We start from the raw sequence: 17,579 nt of genomic DNA, 5'->3' as shown, positions 1-17,579 counted from the left end.
CTCAGTTGTTTCTCTTTGAGTGCTGCCATCCACATTAAAGTCCCATCTCCAAGGCAGTGCCTTAATTCCCAGGCTACGTTCTGGCGGGAGACCACTATTCGGGGCACCAGGGGAAGATCTTTGTGAGGGACTTCAGGCTCAATGACCAGCAAGAGACAAGAGGAGAATTACTGTGCAGTCTAATGGTAGAGGAGTTCCACATCTTTACCCCCACTCCAGAAGTATTTGTGTACTATGCAATACTTGGAGCAAGGACTCCCTCTGCCAGGTGTCACTTGAGCCATGGTGTGCTGGTATGGTGGGATTTTTGGTAAGGGAGGAGGGGGCTACAGCAGTGGTCCCTGTGAGAAGCTTCTTGAAGCTCTCATGGCTCCACGTAGGACCTGCCTCTGGCCAAGGCTGAGCCAATTAGTGATGGTGGCTGTGCTTCTGTGATAACATACTTAAGAAGGGAAACCTGAGAGAGTGTTGGGGGATTGGTGAGGAGGCATTATATAAGAACTTATTGACAGTAGTAGGACAGTAGTAGGACACATGTGAACACCAAGCTCAGTGGAAGGAAGGAGGAGGAAGAGTGGGAGATGTGCCAGAGCAGAGAGCCTCCCTGTATCCCATGGCAGGGCTGCCCTCCCTGCCACCCACGGAGGTCACCGGTGGATCAGAGATTTGCCTGCGGCCTGTGGAGGACCCCGGGACTCTGTGGGAAGAAGCAGCCCCCGTTGCAGTTTGGTGCTGAGAGGACTGCAACACGTGGTGATCCACACCAGAGCATCTTAAGAAGAATGCATCCCATGGGGAGGACTCATGACAGAGAAAGTTTGTGGACTGTCTCCTGTGAGAGGGGTGTCATGTGGAGCAGGAGGAATAATGCTGAAGAGTGCTTCCCCTGCTCTTTGTAAGAAGAAGTGGCAGACTGACTGTCCCCCATTCCCTGCCCCTGCACTGCTGGGCAAGGACATAGAGATACTGGGAACAAAACAGTCTGGGGAAGAAAGGAGGGGTGGGGGGAGGTGCTTTTAATATATGGTAACACTTCTCACTGTCCCATTCTGTCTGGTAAGTGTTGGGGTTTGTTGGTGTTTGAATGAAAGTGATGTTCTTTTCTTCCCCTAACAAGCCTGTCTTTTGCCCATAAGCATAATTGGGTGGGCCACCCCTCCCTGTCCTTACCATCATTCCTGAGTCTTTTGCTTCATTTGTCCCCTTCCCAGCGCTGGGGGGGGAAGGGGTGAGTGAACGGCTGTGTGGCACTCAGTGCCCTCTGGGCTCAAGCCACGACACATGGCCATCAGCTCCTGGTTACTGACTGCACAAAACTGTACTGCCTAAGAGTGGGCAGCTGTCTGGGTTGCAAAGAAACTGCATTACCAAGAAAAGAAGGTATCTGTAGTTCCCCAGTGGTTCCCCAGTTGTCTACATCCTTGGCTGTGTGGGGCCTTTGAAGGTGAAGGCTGAATCACGATTTATGCTGATGGAACAACCACCAAGTCAGATTAGTTTGGGCTTTTTGGCAGTGGATGTTGTATTCAACCTACAAGGGAAAAAGAAGTCCTTTTCAGTGGGGAAAGGTAAAGAATGGTGGAATGGTGCTCTATCCTCTGCCCTGCCTGTAAAATATGGAAAGCATTCACCATGTCCATGACGTGCACTTTCCTTTAGTTTTGCGCAGTAGGAAATGCCCAGAATGCAGAAATCTGACTAATCATCCCGAGTGACAAAATAAATTTAATAATTTGTTCTCTTCAGGCTTAATGTAAGTCCTGTGGGTTTACTGAAAAACATTCACTGAATTTACCAGAGTGGCTAAAATCCTTAGTATTCCATGTCATTCAGACTCTTCACTAGTGTTTTTATTTTTCAAATTGTATTCTTCCAGAATACAGTTTATTTTTACAAAGATTTACTTATTTATTAAAAAGGCAATGATTGCTATGAAAGAGTATACAGCTATTTCATACATGAAATACAAGATGATGAGATAATCGCTGTGGTAAGAATACTTAAAGCTAAGTTGAAATTTGTAAGGGATTATAAGTATATGAATAGACTACATGTAACAGCAATATTTGTGTGAAGGATTCTGTCTTCAGCGTACACCTGAGGAAATCTTTATATTTTCAGGTAAAGAGACTTGCAAACTACTCACAACAGAACAGGCTGTGGAACATGTCTCGTGCATGAGCCAATTTATTGCCTGTTGTGTAGGATGAATGTTTCCGTCTTGCTTCTACATGAAAGTTTCAATTTCCCAACCTCCACTTTCACCTGGGGACATAAAAATGCAGTTTTTGGATTTGGCAGGTATAATATTTTTTTTATATGCTGGTGCTAGGAAACTGTGGTAGGAGACTCAGATATAATCTCACATGAATATAAATTAGGAACTGTTCAATTTACAAATACGTTTAGGAACATTTTAAAAAAAATAAGGGGGCCAAGAAAAGCAGCAGATGACAACTTATCCTTAATAAAATTTATCTAAATGTTGTACTTGAAGCATTTCTTCTAAGTCAGGACTTCTCTTTACACAATTACTGCACAGGTATTTTCACCAGTCCAGAGATCCATTCCTATATAGTTACCTAGGTATTCTAATTAGGGAAGATGTATTTTCATTAAAAATATTTTCTGTATCCAGGTAGTTCTGGTACTTTTGTGGAGGGATGTCTTCATTTAGATGCTGTACAACATGCTTTATGTGGCTTGTAGATCATCAATCTCTGACAGACGAAAGTTCAGATTAGTATCACACTGTTGGTGCCTAATGCTGTAAATGATCTTTCTCCCATATGCATCTGGTGATATTCATGATTTAAGCAGGAAGAAAAATACAGATAATCTGTCTGAGAGCTGTTGAAATCCTCTTGTACATGTCAGAATATGCCTCAGTGGCCTCCAGAAGAGGAAGACAGCAGAGTCCTAACACAGCATCATTAAAGCTTGGTGTCTTGTCCACTGGACAGGTCACCTAGTCTAATCTTGCACATTCGTGAGCACTTGGTAGGTAATCACTATGAGATAAATATGTGGTGTTAATCTCTGCTAACATGTTAAACCATAAATAAGACACGTAGTCTTGTTTAGTCTTACACAAGAGAGTCCCATCTAAGAACATTTACTTAATTTACTTAAATTAAAATTTATAAATTAAGCAGGACGAAAGCAGGCTCAATATCCTAGAAAGAGAGGAATTATTTTTCTTTACAGTGCTGTCTTCAGGAAGGATTTGGAAAAAGAGGGAGACTGAGGCATGATAATATGAGAAGACCTAGGAACTGATGCACTTGATCTGACCCAGAAAGAAGAGACCCCACCTGCACACAGCATAGAGCAGGCAAGCCTTTTCTACAGGAAATTTTAGTATAAAAATTGAGCAACAGTGAAAGATAAAACTTCTCACTCTGAAAGTGGTCCTGTTGGGAAACATGATGATGTGGAAAATGTTTATACAGCATTTATGACTGTTATGTCTGTTCTGGGAAAAGAAAGATGATTTCCCTCTCCAGGAATGCCCATAAAGCATGCTCCACCTGTATACTAGTGGCTTGAAATTAAAATAAAATGTCTCATCAATTAAGAATAACACCATACCACATTGTCAGTGACTAAATTCCTCTTGTTGGGTCTCAGTTTGAAGCATATTATATTTTAATTACATTCAGTGTATGATCCAGGTTTAGTAGGGCAAAAGAAACATAAAATCCTAGGACAAAGCTATTTAAACAGAATAATTTCCAAAGTTAATTATGCATAATAGCCAGTGAGGGGGGATGATTTTCCATTTCTTAATATTAACCAATAAATACCTTCTGGCATGATTTTTCTATTTGAAGTAGAAAATATTTGAAAGAGTGAGCTTTAGAAGAGACTATGTCACTACAGCAGACATAATAATTAACATTTATATAATGCTTCATCATGCATTACAAATTTATAGTTATTTTAATATGTATTATATATCTTTATTAAAAAGTTTAAGCACATATTACCTTTTTTTTTTTTTTTTTTGCTAACATTACCTTTACTAATAATACCTTTTAGCTGTACTTGCCAACAGTACTTAAATGCAGTACTAACAGCTTTTATATACTTTCTGATATTTTTTTCTCAGCAACTTTTTCAGTGTTTTCAAAAAGTTTTGGGCTTGTCAGTTCAATTTTGTTAGGTGGGGAATTCTACTTTAATTTTTTCTAATGGGAAAAAAAGAGTAACACTCTAAATAACTAAGAAAATGAGAGAAATCTGAAAAGAAGATTAAAAGATCAGTTGAACTTCCCTCCCCTCCTTTTCCCCTTCTTAATAATGTATGAAGATTTTAGTTGTTTAAATGCTATAAGCATGTTTGAAATTCAGGTTCAGAATAATGTTTGACTGTTTGTTGTGTGATTTTTAGTTAATGTATGGAACTTACAGACTTAAGAGATCATTGAATCCATTACTAAAACTTGGCTGCAAAAAAGGCTTGATAATGTATTTGTATTTTCAAAGTGAAAACTTTTGGCCATTCATTTCAAAGTAATATCTTGAGACTAACAGCAGTTTTGTTTTAAATAAAAGCATGTGAAAACAGTGTGTCAAAAAGTGATGTTTTTATATAAAAATTATTTCCACTGGCAAATTTGGATTACAATCAAAATTCATAATTCAATTCTGTTCTCAAGCAGAATATTTCTGTCAGGAGTAATCTAAGTTTACTGTCACCAGTCATATTTCAGCCTCCTTCCAAGAACTGGTATGTTCAGAGCTGTTTGTGGGGAAGCTATGAAAGATAAAAGGAGAGTAAGCCCGTGTAGCCAACTGATCATTTATTGAAATTGAAAAGGAATGTTTGACCTCGAGTTGCATAGTGGAATTAGTTCAGAACTGTGCGCTTTACTCTGCAAAATGGAGCCTTACATATATATGTATATGTATATATATATATATATATATATATATATATATTTGCTTTCAGAGGCTCAGTTTGTGGAAGCAGGATTCCAGACTTGTTGAGTAGGTGGTCCAAATTCTAATCACATTTTAGTTCAAAGAAAACATCAACAACACATCTCCTTATCTCACCAGAATGATTCTGGAAATTTTTAAACATTGATAAATGCTGGGTTTTTCCTTTATTCTATTTGAAACAAGCAATTTTGTTACATTTTTGACAAATAAGGAAAAGTGACATGTTGTCAGATAACATTTTCCCCCAGAAACTTCAAGTCTTGAGCGAGTGGCCTTGTGTCACTGCCATTACCAATGCAAAAATTTTTATCTTAGACAGAAAAAGCAAACCCAAACAGGCTCCAGGATTGACATCCTCCGGAACAAGACATTTGCTGAGGGAAATTGTGATTGGAGGAGGTTACTGGCCTGGGGCAAATCTTCCAGCATTCAGATTTCCCAACCAGTCATTGGCTTCCAAATCAAGGCTTTTGCTTTGATCAGTATTTGTGAATTCTTACTCTGCATATTCCCTTTATGACCAGTATAATTTTTTTCTTGACAGAGGGTATTTGCTATGCATTTTAGCTATCAGTTAGGAGGAAAGATGCAGTTCTGAGGCTTGTGACACTTTCTCTTATGCTGTATTATTTGCTGTATGCATTTTTAAGGTTATTATTGTTGCTTGTCCTAAGTGATGTTACTCTTATTTTAATCTTTATTGCATTAATGTCCGAAGTCTGAATTGAGCTGTCAGTTGCCTTTTACTAGGCATTCTACAAGAGGATAGGAAAAACCCACAGAGTCTTCTCTTCTTACAGCTGAGAGTTAAGGAAAACATTCACTGTCAAGAAAGCACTTGTAAATAGGACTAAATTTAAAGCACATGCTTAAGGTCTGCCGAGAACATGGATAGGCTATCTACCAAGAGAGTTTCCTCTTCAGAAGTTTGGCCTTAGATGGTTAAATAAATGTCAATTATCTGTGGAATGTTATTGAAAACCATATTTACGTATATTTATTTAAAGGCTTTTTGAGCATTGGTTGGTGATTGCATTTTCAATTTCACTACATATTCTTTTTCAAAAAGTTCTTGAATATATTTTCAATTATTAAAAGTTCTTAAAAGCAAAAATTTTCCAAAGCAAAATTTTAAAAAAGCAAACAAAATCCAAGATAATGTAGTAACTAAAAGGATACTTAGTAATGTCTTTTAACATTAACATATATTCTTGAGTACCTGAACACCTGAATTTTAATTTTTTGTGTTCATACCTCACTTTCACATACAGTGATTAGAAGCATCTTCTTTTTAAACATGAACTACCTTACAGTATATTAAGATTATTATTTTAATTAACTGACAGAATTCTGGTCTGTGTTAGCAAGAAAATGAAAAAAGAAAAAAAAAGTATAATAGAAGACTGTCCTTTTATAATATATCCACAGGCAGCATCAGCCCTCTGATCTGCTTTTTGTCTAATTGGTAGGGTTGCTTGTTAGATTCAGTACACAGAATGTATCTGTCCAGCCATGATTGTATTAATATCATATATAATGAGCCTTATGTACCAGAACTTCACACCTTTAGATTCCAGTGCTCTTCACCTCAGTTACATTGCTGTAATGTGGACTAACTGTTCTGACAGTAACACTCAATATGCTCCATATAAAAAAACCCTGTAAATATTTTGATTTTAGGTTAGGGTGACAAAATCCCATCCATGAGAAAAGAAAACCATGAGCAAAAATTATAGGTAGAATTCTTCTCCTAATTGAATTTATTTGCAATACTCTCACTGGCTGCAGCAATATAAGGATTTTCTCCCACATTTTTCCTGTGAGCGTTAAGTATATGTAGCATAGTCTGACCGTTGTTGAAAATAGTGTTATCCTGGAAATGTATCTTAGTTTCACAATAGAAAACAATCCTATTCAATGAGTTACTCTGCCTACAGTTCTTCACCTTACTTGGTCACCGAATAATTAGTTTTCAAGGCACATTAACAATTTGTAAAAGGCTGACACAAAAATGCTGGCATCATCATGGCATCAGTCAGAGATAATTATAGAACAGTCCAAAAAATAAAGTCTTCTCATTCATTAAACTCAGTTATACAATTTAGTTATCTGTATTTTGTAAATGTGGTTCTTTGAGAATAAAAATACAGGTCAGTTTCCCAAGAAGTTAATGAAAACTACACAGACGAACCATTGTGTTCACTGAGAGATATAGCAGTGTATCAAAGGGACTGTTATGGAGTTCTTCAATATGAAATATATTCTCAGACATGTTGTAGCATTAATTTTTTAAAAATAAATGAGAATTTACTGATGGGGCAGAAGAGGTAAGTCCAAATAATGAAATGCCGATTCATCCGCAATTATCTTCTTACTGGAGCATTTATGAGAGCCAGGCTAATCTGAGTTAGTTTTCTTTTACATTCTGACAGAAGACATTCATATTGCTCTTTCAAAGATTAATAAATCCTACTGAAGTTCTCACTTAACTTCTGGACTGCTTAACTCTCTGACTATAGACAGAGCCTAAATTCAGTTTAAGTGTTGAATTTCAGCTGAAATTAAGAACAGTAAAAGTTTTTAAGTCTGTTCAGTCAAGTATCTGTCTTTTCCAGTAAAAAAAAAATCAGATACACTTCATGTCAATGTATTAACCCACAATTTTTATAAAAGCATGGGAAGTACTGTCACTTTTTTTTTTTTTTTTTTTTTTTTTTTTTAAAAAAAAGGCATATAAATGATCAGGAACACTGGTTCCTTAATAATTCAGTTCTGTCAGGGTACAAGAGCAGACACTTTAACAGCAATGAAGATGCTGACTTCCCTAAGGTCCTTCTGATCTTCTCTGTCCTCTAAAAATGCTGCATATGAAAACTCACCTTCAATCAATCGATGTGTAAATTGATTTGTTCCTACTCCTCTCCACATATGAAATAATCTTTCCAGAGAGTGGCAATTCAATAAGTGGATTAATTTCGTCATTACCTCCTCCAAGAAGGGTGGCAAAATACCACTGCTTTCAGGGGGAAACAAAAAATGTGAAGAAATAAAACTAGGACTGTATAGCAAAAAGTACTAATGACCAACAATCTAAACAGTGCCAGTGCATCCTTTGCAAAGCTGGAGTCTAATTAATTCTTTGAAAGCTTGCCCTAGTCAGTAGTTACAGAAAATAAATGCCTGAGGTATGCAGCAATGAAAAGGTCTCGGCACGTCTCATTTTTTCAGTTAATCCATAGCCATACCTCCAAAGAGATATATGGAATTGTACTGTATGATGATGCTGTGACAAAGAATCATAGCACATCCCCCACCTTTTCACTTTTATTTGAAAAAAATCTTTAATATTTCCTTTCTGTGACATTTTGAACTTCCAAACTGTTATTCCTCTGGGGTGAGTCTTGTTGCTCATGCAAGAAATGCATGTACTGGCTTTCATTACACAGGGCCATATGAAGAGGTTCCCTCCCTGCTGTTTCCATGCACACAACCACCCTGCCTTTTAAAAATTTATCTGATTGTGGATCAAAGCAGAATGGTTTTGTGAAGTCAATTTGCTGTCTGTGTCTTTAGAGGAGGAGAGAAGGAGGTGCATCTCTTCCCTCTTACAGGGTGTTCAGTTGTGCACAGACAGGACAGGCTAACTAGCAAAGGTTTGTAGAAACCAATGTTTTGTTTCTTACCTACTAGACAAGGATGGGAAGTACTGACACTTTTTTCTTCTTTAGAAGGGAAAGAGAGAGAAGGGAAGGAAAAATAGAGGGAACTGGAAATTGGCAAGTTACCCATTGTTCTTTTCAGAGTTCTTTCTGACATGCACGTACCATGTTTGGTCTTGAAGTCATAACCTAACTCTACGTCTAAAAAAAATCTTCACTTACAAATTGGTTACTTTTTGCTGTATGCTTTTTAATCTAAAAATATTACTTACTGCAGCAAATGCTTTTCCTCAAAAAAGGGACAAAGTTGATAATAATACTGTAATGAATGACATTTAACTTCTTGTTATTTAATGTTGGATTATATGATTGTACCATCAGTGAACTCACACGCCCTCCTGCTATATTGTATTAAAGGACAACATACAAAATGCTTTAATTACAGTTAGTGAGTACGGTCTGTTGGGCAAGAGGAAGTCTTTGGAACACAGTCTCTGGCTCTTTGCTCACTGGTAGGCTTTCAATCCCCTCTACATGCAGAATGTAATATTTAAGGATATTGGTTAGGCATCTAATAAAATCAGGGACAAAATTTTGGCTTTGAATCCATGCTTGAATCATAAAGTTTTCTTTGCTTCCTGCAAGTATGGTGATTTTGGCCTGGGCCTACTTGTACTCAACACTGAAAGTTTAGATTATAATAAGGTTTCCAAACTCTATTTCTTAAATCATCTTTTGTTCACCTGCGTTGTCAGATATAAAACTTAGGCTTCAATTTTCCTGGGCAGTGCTGCTGAAAGGATGAGTCAGTGCCCTCGATCCTCCTTCTCATTGATAATCTCTGTTGCTTCATCTTCTCTATAGTCCTGGGACCCACACATTGGTGCAGAGCTGAATGTGGCTGAGAACCAACCAACCCCCAATACTCTGTGATGTTGCTGAAGCAGATATGAGTGCTATTCTTTCTGTTAAATGAAAAGAGTTTTGTGGAGTGAGAAAGCTACAAAATGGCTATTGCCCATGGGGAAATGATTGAACGATAACTCACTCTGCTGATACATTATGGTTGAGCCTCTCTACCCTCAAAGTGTAAGTATGTGTTCCCACGGATCCCCTTTTGTCATTGCTCACATTTCTCTAGCCACACTGTGAACTGAATCAGGAACCTAAAATGACTGGGAATTAAAGCAGAAAAAATAAAAGGAGTTTTCTTCTGGTTTGAGTTCATGAACAATCTCACTGTGGGGCTGGATAAGTGATCGTGTTTGGCTAAAGGTGGGGTAAGGACAGGTAGTTGGGAGCAGGGAGTGAGGTGAATAGGACATCCATTTGACAGTAGCTGGTTGTTACATTGGTTTAGCTGTATGATCCAGCTGCACTTTTACCATTTTTTTTCCCAGGACTGATACCTGTAGTAGGGGACTGCTTGGCAAGCTGTCTGTGAGCTGAAGTAGGAAACTGAAAAGAAAGGCAGCAGAGAAGTTAAAGATGTAGATGTAAATGCAATCCTATGGGGGGACAGCTATCCTCCTTAGGCACAGGTATGATAGGAGAGGCAGAGTTGGAAGTCATGAGCAAGACAAAGAAAATCAGAAAACAAACCCTCAAATAGCTTCTTTTTTTTTCTACTATGTGGGGAGAAATAGAAGCTGATATGTTTTCTTCATAAATAAAGGTCCTTCTCTCAAAAAATATCTTGTATCATTCATTTCCTCTAATGTAAACCATCTCAGGTTCCGGCTAACTGCTTAAATGGAAGTGTTTATAAAACTATTGTCATAATCCGGAAAAATTAGACCGCATTCGTCATCTACTTCCTTGGTGTTATAGAGTAGAAAAAGGTTTATTTTAGAGACAGTATGTCTCCAGCAGGGAAATCTTGCTGCAGAAAAACTCTACTGCAAGTCAGTGCTAAGCACTTACTGTTACCAAGGGAGACTTTATCATTATAGCAATTATAAATCATGCTAAACAAAAGCAGCAGTAATTATGGTTTTATTTGTGGGAATCAAGATATACAGTTATGAAGAAAAATGAGAGAGAGGAATTGGGTGGTTCATAATGGATGACACCAAATTTATAATATATGTATATAAAAAAGGTTGTTATACCTCATTGTCACCACAGCCATCATGTACCAAGCCAGAACTAAAGATACAGGTAAACACAGCATCTGCCCAGCTGTGCACTGCTGTAGAGAGCTATCAAAACCCAGCTGTAGCTTAGTGGTTCTCTCCAAAATCATTCAGGAAGCAATCGCTAAAGTCTGTATTGACATCTCCTCTGACAACTGCCTAATGTCTTACAAGTTGTTGGTAAATGTTGCTTTATATCATCTTGTCACAGATTGTCAGAGAGGAAAACAAGCATATTCTTCAAAGTCTAATTCAGGTATGGCTTATCCCCAAAGTCTCCTATGCAGATTTGCTACTCAGATCACAAAAGAACAGGCAATGGGCAGACCTCACTGATGTTTCAAACCCAGAGATTCAACCTTGTCTAAATAAATCTAATTTATGTTTCCACTCGATCCCATACTTGACATTTATACACCAGCATGAATTTTAATGGTCATTTAGGAACTTACTTTCCTTCTTTCATTTTCAATACAAAATACTGGAAGTCACAAAATATAGATATATTTCCAGGACCTTGAATGATCCAGAGGGGTATTTGGATATGGATTACGGTTCATTTTAGATTACTAGATCCAGGCAAGTTACTGAATAAAATTCTGAATTTCTAACCACTCAAATTTGAAGTTTTACATATCCAGGCTTTTGTTTTTAATATCTGCATATTGTCTAATTCTCCCAGGCACACAGTAGCTTTCTACCCTATCCTCTCTTCCCTAAATATAATCCCTCTCTTATCAGTAGGTACCAGACAACTTTTTGTGTCAGTCTCTCTCATTAAACGATACAACCAGATTAGAAGTTGTTCCCAACTGTGCTGTGTTTCAGTATACTTATCTTTTCACTGTTTCAGACCTCAAAAGGGGGTTTGTGTATCAGAAAATATCTGTCTTTTCTTCATTGTGCCAATCTAATATCACCTCTCCTTAAAAAAAAAATAAAATCTCATCTTGCTTGGCATAGACCAATACTTAGAAGGAAGAAAATAATTTAGGATATGTCTTACCACATTTTTCAGAAAACTTAGGGTTTTTTTCTCAGCTGTTCTGCCATCCTAATTTCTCATCCCAACCTCCTATACTTTACAGAGTGAGAAAACATTCTCAGGAAAAAAAATATGCTCACAATATTAGCTAATAATTGGCTAATAACAACTCTGGCATGTTGCACATGATGTACCAGAAGTTGGCGGTAGAAAGGGTCCCTTTCCTCTATCTGATATCATCACCGAACAAATGGCAGTGCTGCTGATGTTTATGACTTTACCAGCTCTTAGAGCAAGAGCATCAGCACAAACAAGATATTAGTACTGTTGTGTAGGACTAGAACTTCTGATTCTTTCACATTGGCAGAGCTTTGTAACAACCGAGAAGCAATGGCACGACTGCAGACATATATGTAACCCTGGAGACTACCTGGAGCCAGCAGTTCGTATACTTCTACTGATACTCCACATTTTAACACAATAATCAGATTCAGCTCTAATTCAGACATGCTGACAGACAGGGGAGTGGCTGGAGTCAGAAACAGAAACGTGTCCTCTGCACCCTTGTAGTTAATCCAGTCAGTGTTTGGATTTTTAAGAGCTTTAAAACTAAGTTGTTAATAACCCTTCTGGCCTGAAAATGTCATTTAAAGTCTTGGAAGGAGAACAGAACAACTCCCCAAACCTCAAACATTATGAATCTGTTCTTTTAAAGTGCTTTTTCTTATGTGTCTGTCAGTTTGTTTGTTTTTACAGTTTCTTAATGATACAGTACACTAAAAAAAACCAACCCGGATTGGTCAGGTTTTAGTAAGTGAGACCATTAATAAAATCCCTTTATAGGAAGCGAAAGTTTATAAGAAGAATCTGAATTCATTCAAGTCAAGTAGGAAACTAGTACTATCCTTTTGATTCTCTGTCATATAGTTTTCCTCACTGAGGAAGGATCCAAACCAGAGCTCCAACACTTGCTCTCTTCAGTCTGTGGGACCACTGAGTGTAAAAACACATCATGGCACAGACTTGTATGCTTTATGCAGAGAATTTTGCAATCTACAGTGTGAAATTTACAGTTACTTAAAGCTAATCAGTGTATTTGCAAACTTTGTTAGAAAATTTCTCATGTGCTTGTCTGAACAAAGTAAAAATAAGATAAAGAGCAGGAGAAACCATATTGTTTCAAAAACACTGGCTGATACGTATTTTAGCACTAAGAAAAAACAACACTTTGAGGAAAGATAGGAAGGATAAAGGAAAAGTTCTGTTGAGCTGTCTGAAATGATGATGTTTGTTTTCTGTAGTCACAAAACCAAAGATAATTCTGAGTCCTAGGAAAGAACTTAATTGGGAAAATGCTAGAGCAAATTCAATTTTTATGTAGTAATTGGTGTATCTATATCACAAAAAAAAAATTATCCCTGGAACCACTGTAGTGCAATAAATTCTCTGTCTTAAGGATCTAACATAAACATATACCCTTTCTGTAACAGAAATTAGATCAAAACATCTTAGAGACTTTCCTAGACAGAGGTGTTCAAATATAGTCCTTTTTTTTTTTTTTTTTCCTGGGAATCCTTCTCTAGAATTTTTTTTTCTTTTGCAGACATCTGAATGTAAGAATGCTTTTCATTTTCTGACAAACCAGGGAGAGAAAAAAGCACAATAGCTCCGGGCATATTTTCTTTCCCTGACATGAAATGCTGTCTAAAATAATTTGGGGATTTTTCTTTTCACATTTATCCATGATTTCTAGATGTGTAATTATCACACAGTAGTTCTAGCCCAGATTCCACCCCTCAAGACCTCCTATGTCTCCACAGATCATACATCTACCAGCATACTGGTGTAAAGCATGCTTACAACAGAAAACAATTCTAGTATGTCCCAAAACCATTGAATTTAGTGGACAAGCAGAGATCATTACAGTAGGTCCAAAACTTCCCCAGTGTAGGATATCCCACTTAACTAGAGTGCTTGTCCTTCAGTGAGCATTTTTAGTCTGAAGCAGCCTTTCTCATTCTTGTGGGCTTGTCTTATTCTGTGCAGTTCTCAAGATTGTGTTAAAAAAATATATAGACAAAGGAAAAATCTTACTTGGTAAAATAAAGAGGACATAAAGAAGATAAATGGGGAGGAATAAAGTAAGATGCAGAAAGGCAGACGAATCAAGATTTATTTCAGCCTTATTATCTGACAATTGTCAGGGCTTTTCAGTAATTTACTGGATTGCATTAAATTTGTTAAGGTTTATAAGTCCAAAGACTATGCAGAGAAGCAAGAAAACATCTGAGTCTTCACCATATGATCCTCCAGACCCTTTAGGGGTTTGTTTCAGTTCCCAACACTTCTCACTTCTAATTTTAAATAAATAAATAAATAAATATATATATAATGGCTGGGATGGCCCATCCTTTCAGTCCTCATTTTCACCTAATTTCTGCTGTATCTAATTCTATCTCTGATTTCTGATACTTCCACCCTACTGATAGTTCCACCCTACTCTTTAAGTATCATCTTTGGATTGTTTTAAAAATATTGCTGAGCTCATCCCAGTCTTTCTGAACCCCTCTCATCCATATAAAATATCAGGATATGCTGTAGTAATGACAAAAACATAATCTTTCCAAAATGGAACACATATGAAGTAGAGTTTTAGTCCCCTATTTTGCAGCACTATGCCAACATTTTCTAAACTTTAAAAAAGCTTTGGTTAATTCATCTTCGACCTCAAGGAGAGATTGAGGTTTGTTCTTACCTGGTCTAAACCAGTCCTCCCATTTCCATTTGGAACGCAGATGCAAAGTCAGGGTATTTTATTATCTGGGTTATAAATTCACCAGGAGAACTAATTGGAAGACAGTAAATCTGAAATTATCTTTTGGTTTTACATGTTCATTTATTTTTAAAAAATTAAAATCCCCTTGTGATTGAAGAGAGAAATGTGTTTCCACATCTGACTAGAGCAGCTCCGATTAAAAACGTAAACTGTTGATATTACTCAGGAACAGCAAGTGACCTGGGAAATCTCTGTGGCTGTCACAACATTTCATATACCTTTCCTTTTTAGCCCACTAATGATACCGTATCACAGAAAGATTTAACCTCTGTCAGGAGGACTTGTACCCAGTGTCTCCCTTTGCTCACATGGGAGCTGACTTAGATTGTACAAGAAGGAGAAGGGTTGTATGATGAGGCCTTTTAGTCTGAATAAATGCTTTCCAGCAACTGACTGAAATTATGGCTTTATTGACTGGTTTGTGCAACTCCGTCTCCCCTCTTGTCTGAAAATGTTCATTGCCTGATTACAAAATAAATTTTTCCTTCTGGAAAATGCAGGGGTATTTCCTGAGCCTGGAGCTGCCTCTGTTGGGATAGCAGGGGTAGAGGGTACATTTAGACCAGGTACCTGTTTCTTATTTCCCAGTGATTATCATCATCATCATGTTCAGTTCAGGGGTTTTGGAAGATAATGTTTTAACCATGTATTTCAGTACAATTCTTAGTTGTCTGAAAGCTTAAAATGCAGCTATCTAAAATCTTTCTATAATCTTGGTTAAAATCCAGCAACCATACAATTTTAAGCTTGGTGAGGCTGGGTAATTGAATAACAGCAAAGCAGAAAGTATGCAGCACAGAAAATTTTCTGATTCCAGCTTCACAAATGTTTTGTTTATTATACTGAAGACCTAGGGAAAAATTATATTTACAAATCAGGAAGCATAATTTAAAAATATTCATTTGACATCTGCTCTGCTAATCTTCCAAACACCGAGACTCTAAAGTGGCCTGTGTAAATGCATTCAGCCACGTACTGGCCTTTCCTGGTTTCCAAAACTTGAACAATTTACCTCCACAGTTAGGCACTGGCAGATTATTTCAATAAACTGCAATGCATTTTCACTAGTTATGTCAGAATAAAATTTTGTAGGGAATTGAACATTTCAGCCTGTCAAAACAGATAGGATATTTCCTGGGTATACAATTAGGCCAAGGGAAACAAACATAGTACATGAATCACTACAACTGAAATGCTTTTAAAATGCATCAGTCCTTTCTAATACTAGGATTAACTACATCAAAAACTTAAATGGGAATCCAACTATAACTAATAGTAATAACATGGTATTACATGACACTGATTATTCAATTACTTCTAAGTGCCAGATCAAATTCTGGTCTGGCCGTGTTTTTTGCATACCACAGAGTTCAGGCATGGTCAGTATCAAGACTATTAATTAGATGTAATAAAGAACTGAAAATGCCATTTTTGTATTTCATCTAGGTCTAATTTCAGATTTTTAATTCCTCCTTTCTTCTCCCTTCCTCTGATTCCAGTCATCTAGCATTTTGGTTTGAGCTAAAGTCTCAACTTTTACAGACATATGGAAAAACAAAAGGTTGATTACAACACCATCAATTTGCATCAGTGTTCCTGTGCAGGCAGACAGACAAAAGCAGAGACTACGCATAAGATTTCACATGAGCAGAAATGAGTACTGTATTTAATAAAGTGAATAAAATATTAATCTATAGCAGAGAAATTGTGATGGAGTTATTGTGAAATCATAGACTATAGTCAATAGAAAGTGAGACAAAATATGTCTAGTCAAATATTAATAAATTGAGAATTTCATATTACATTCAGAAAACAAACAGATTTTTCCTGTAAATCTTTTCTCATATGGGATTTTCATTTTACCAGGAATTAGGCACTATGCTTTCCCTTGCACTATTATATAATATATTCTGGAATTCAGATTTGCATTTCTGAGAGGTTAATACCTCTTCTATAAGGTTTTTCAGGGCAAAAGATCCTACCGCCTTGGCATTCTTATTAATGTCGACCAGGCCGCTATAACGAGATACCACAATAGTGTTTGGAAAAATGTCTATTTTATGATTGGCATGGATTGCACTAAATAAAAAAAGTGGTTAATAAGAGGAGTAAGTTTACACTACCAAGTTTATAGGAGCTTCATAAGAAATACATAATCTCCTTTCTCAGCTAAAGCACTCCCTGCTAAAAATAAAATGTGTCACCTAGGCAGGGACAGACAGCTTTCCACCAGCTATTGTGTAGAAAAGTTTTGTGTGCCTGTAGGCAGGATACAGGACAAAACAGGGTTACTGAGAAAGTATCATCATCTGTAGCTTGGACAAACATTGATCAAGAGAAAGTCTGAGAGTGAATAGAGGTTGAAACAGCGTGCTGGAAAATCTTTGATTCATCTGGTGTTCATGTGAATGAGTTTTGTACATCTTCATGCTTATGCTTGAGAGCCTAAATACCCTGATAGCATTTTCATTTAATATCTTCTGCATTCAGAACTCAGTGACAGCAACATATTATGAAAAAGTATAATCGAGCTTCTCCAATTCACTTCTGGTCCTGAAGCTGAAAACCACCATGCTGATAGAGACGAAAGATAAGTCTTTGGAGAAATCGGGGCTGCATGATCTTATCAAGCCAAGCTGGCTTGTAGTACTTTTTGAAATGTAACCTTGTCACATAATATGGAGGAAGGTCTGGCCTGCAGCAGCTTATGGGCTTCTGTATTTAGGACTAGCTATGGTGCATTCACAGACTTATGTTCTATAAATAGTGGCAAACAGTCAGGCACCTTTAGGCACAGAATTAATTGGATCAACTGTGGTGTACAGGTTATCAAATCTGATCCTCTATGTAAGGGAACAGAAAATGCCCAAGCTCCTTACAGCATCAATATCCCATCTGTCCCAAGATCAGCCTTCTGATGTTTTAAGATATTTAGATATAGCTTTACATACAGACTATGTTGACAGTGCTGAAGGATTTCTTTATACCAACAAAACAGCCTTGAGAAATGCTAATCT

This window comes from Athene cunicularia, assembly GCF_003259725.1.
Source record: "Athene cunicularia isolate RWA chromosome 5 unlocalized genomic scaffold, athCun1 chr5_part1, whole genome shotgun sequence".
Lineage (NCBI taxonomy): Eukaryota > Metazoa > Chordata > Aves > Strigiformes > Strigidae > Athene > Athene cunicularia.
Note: the sequence above shows the minus strand (reverse complement) of the source record.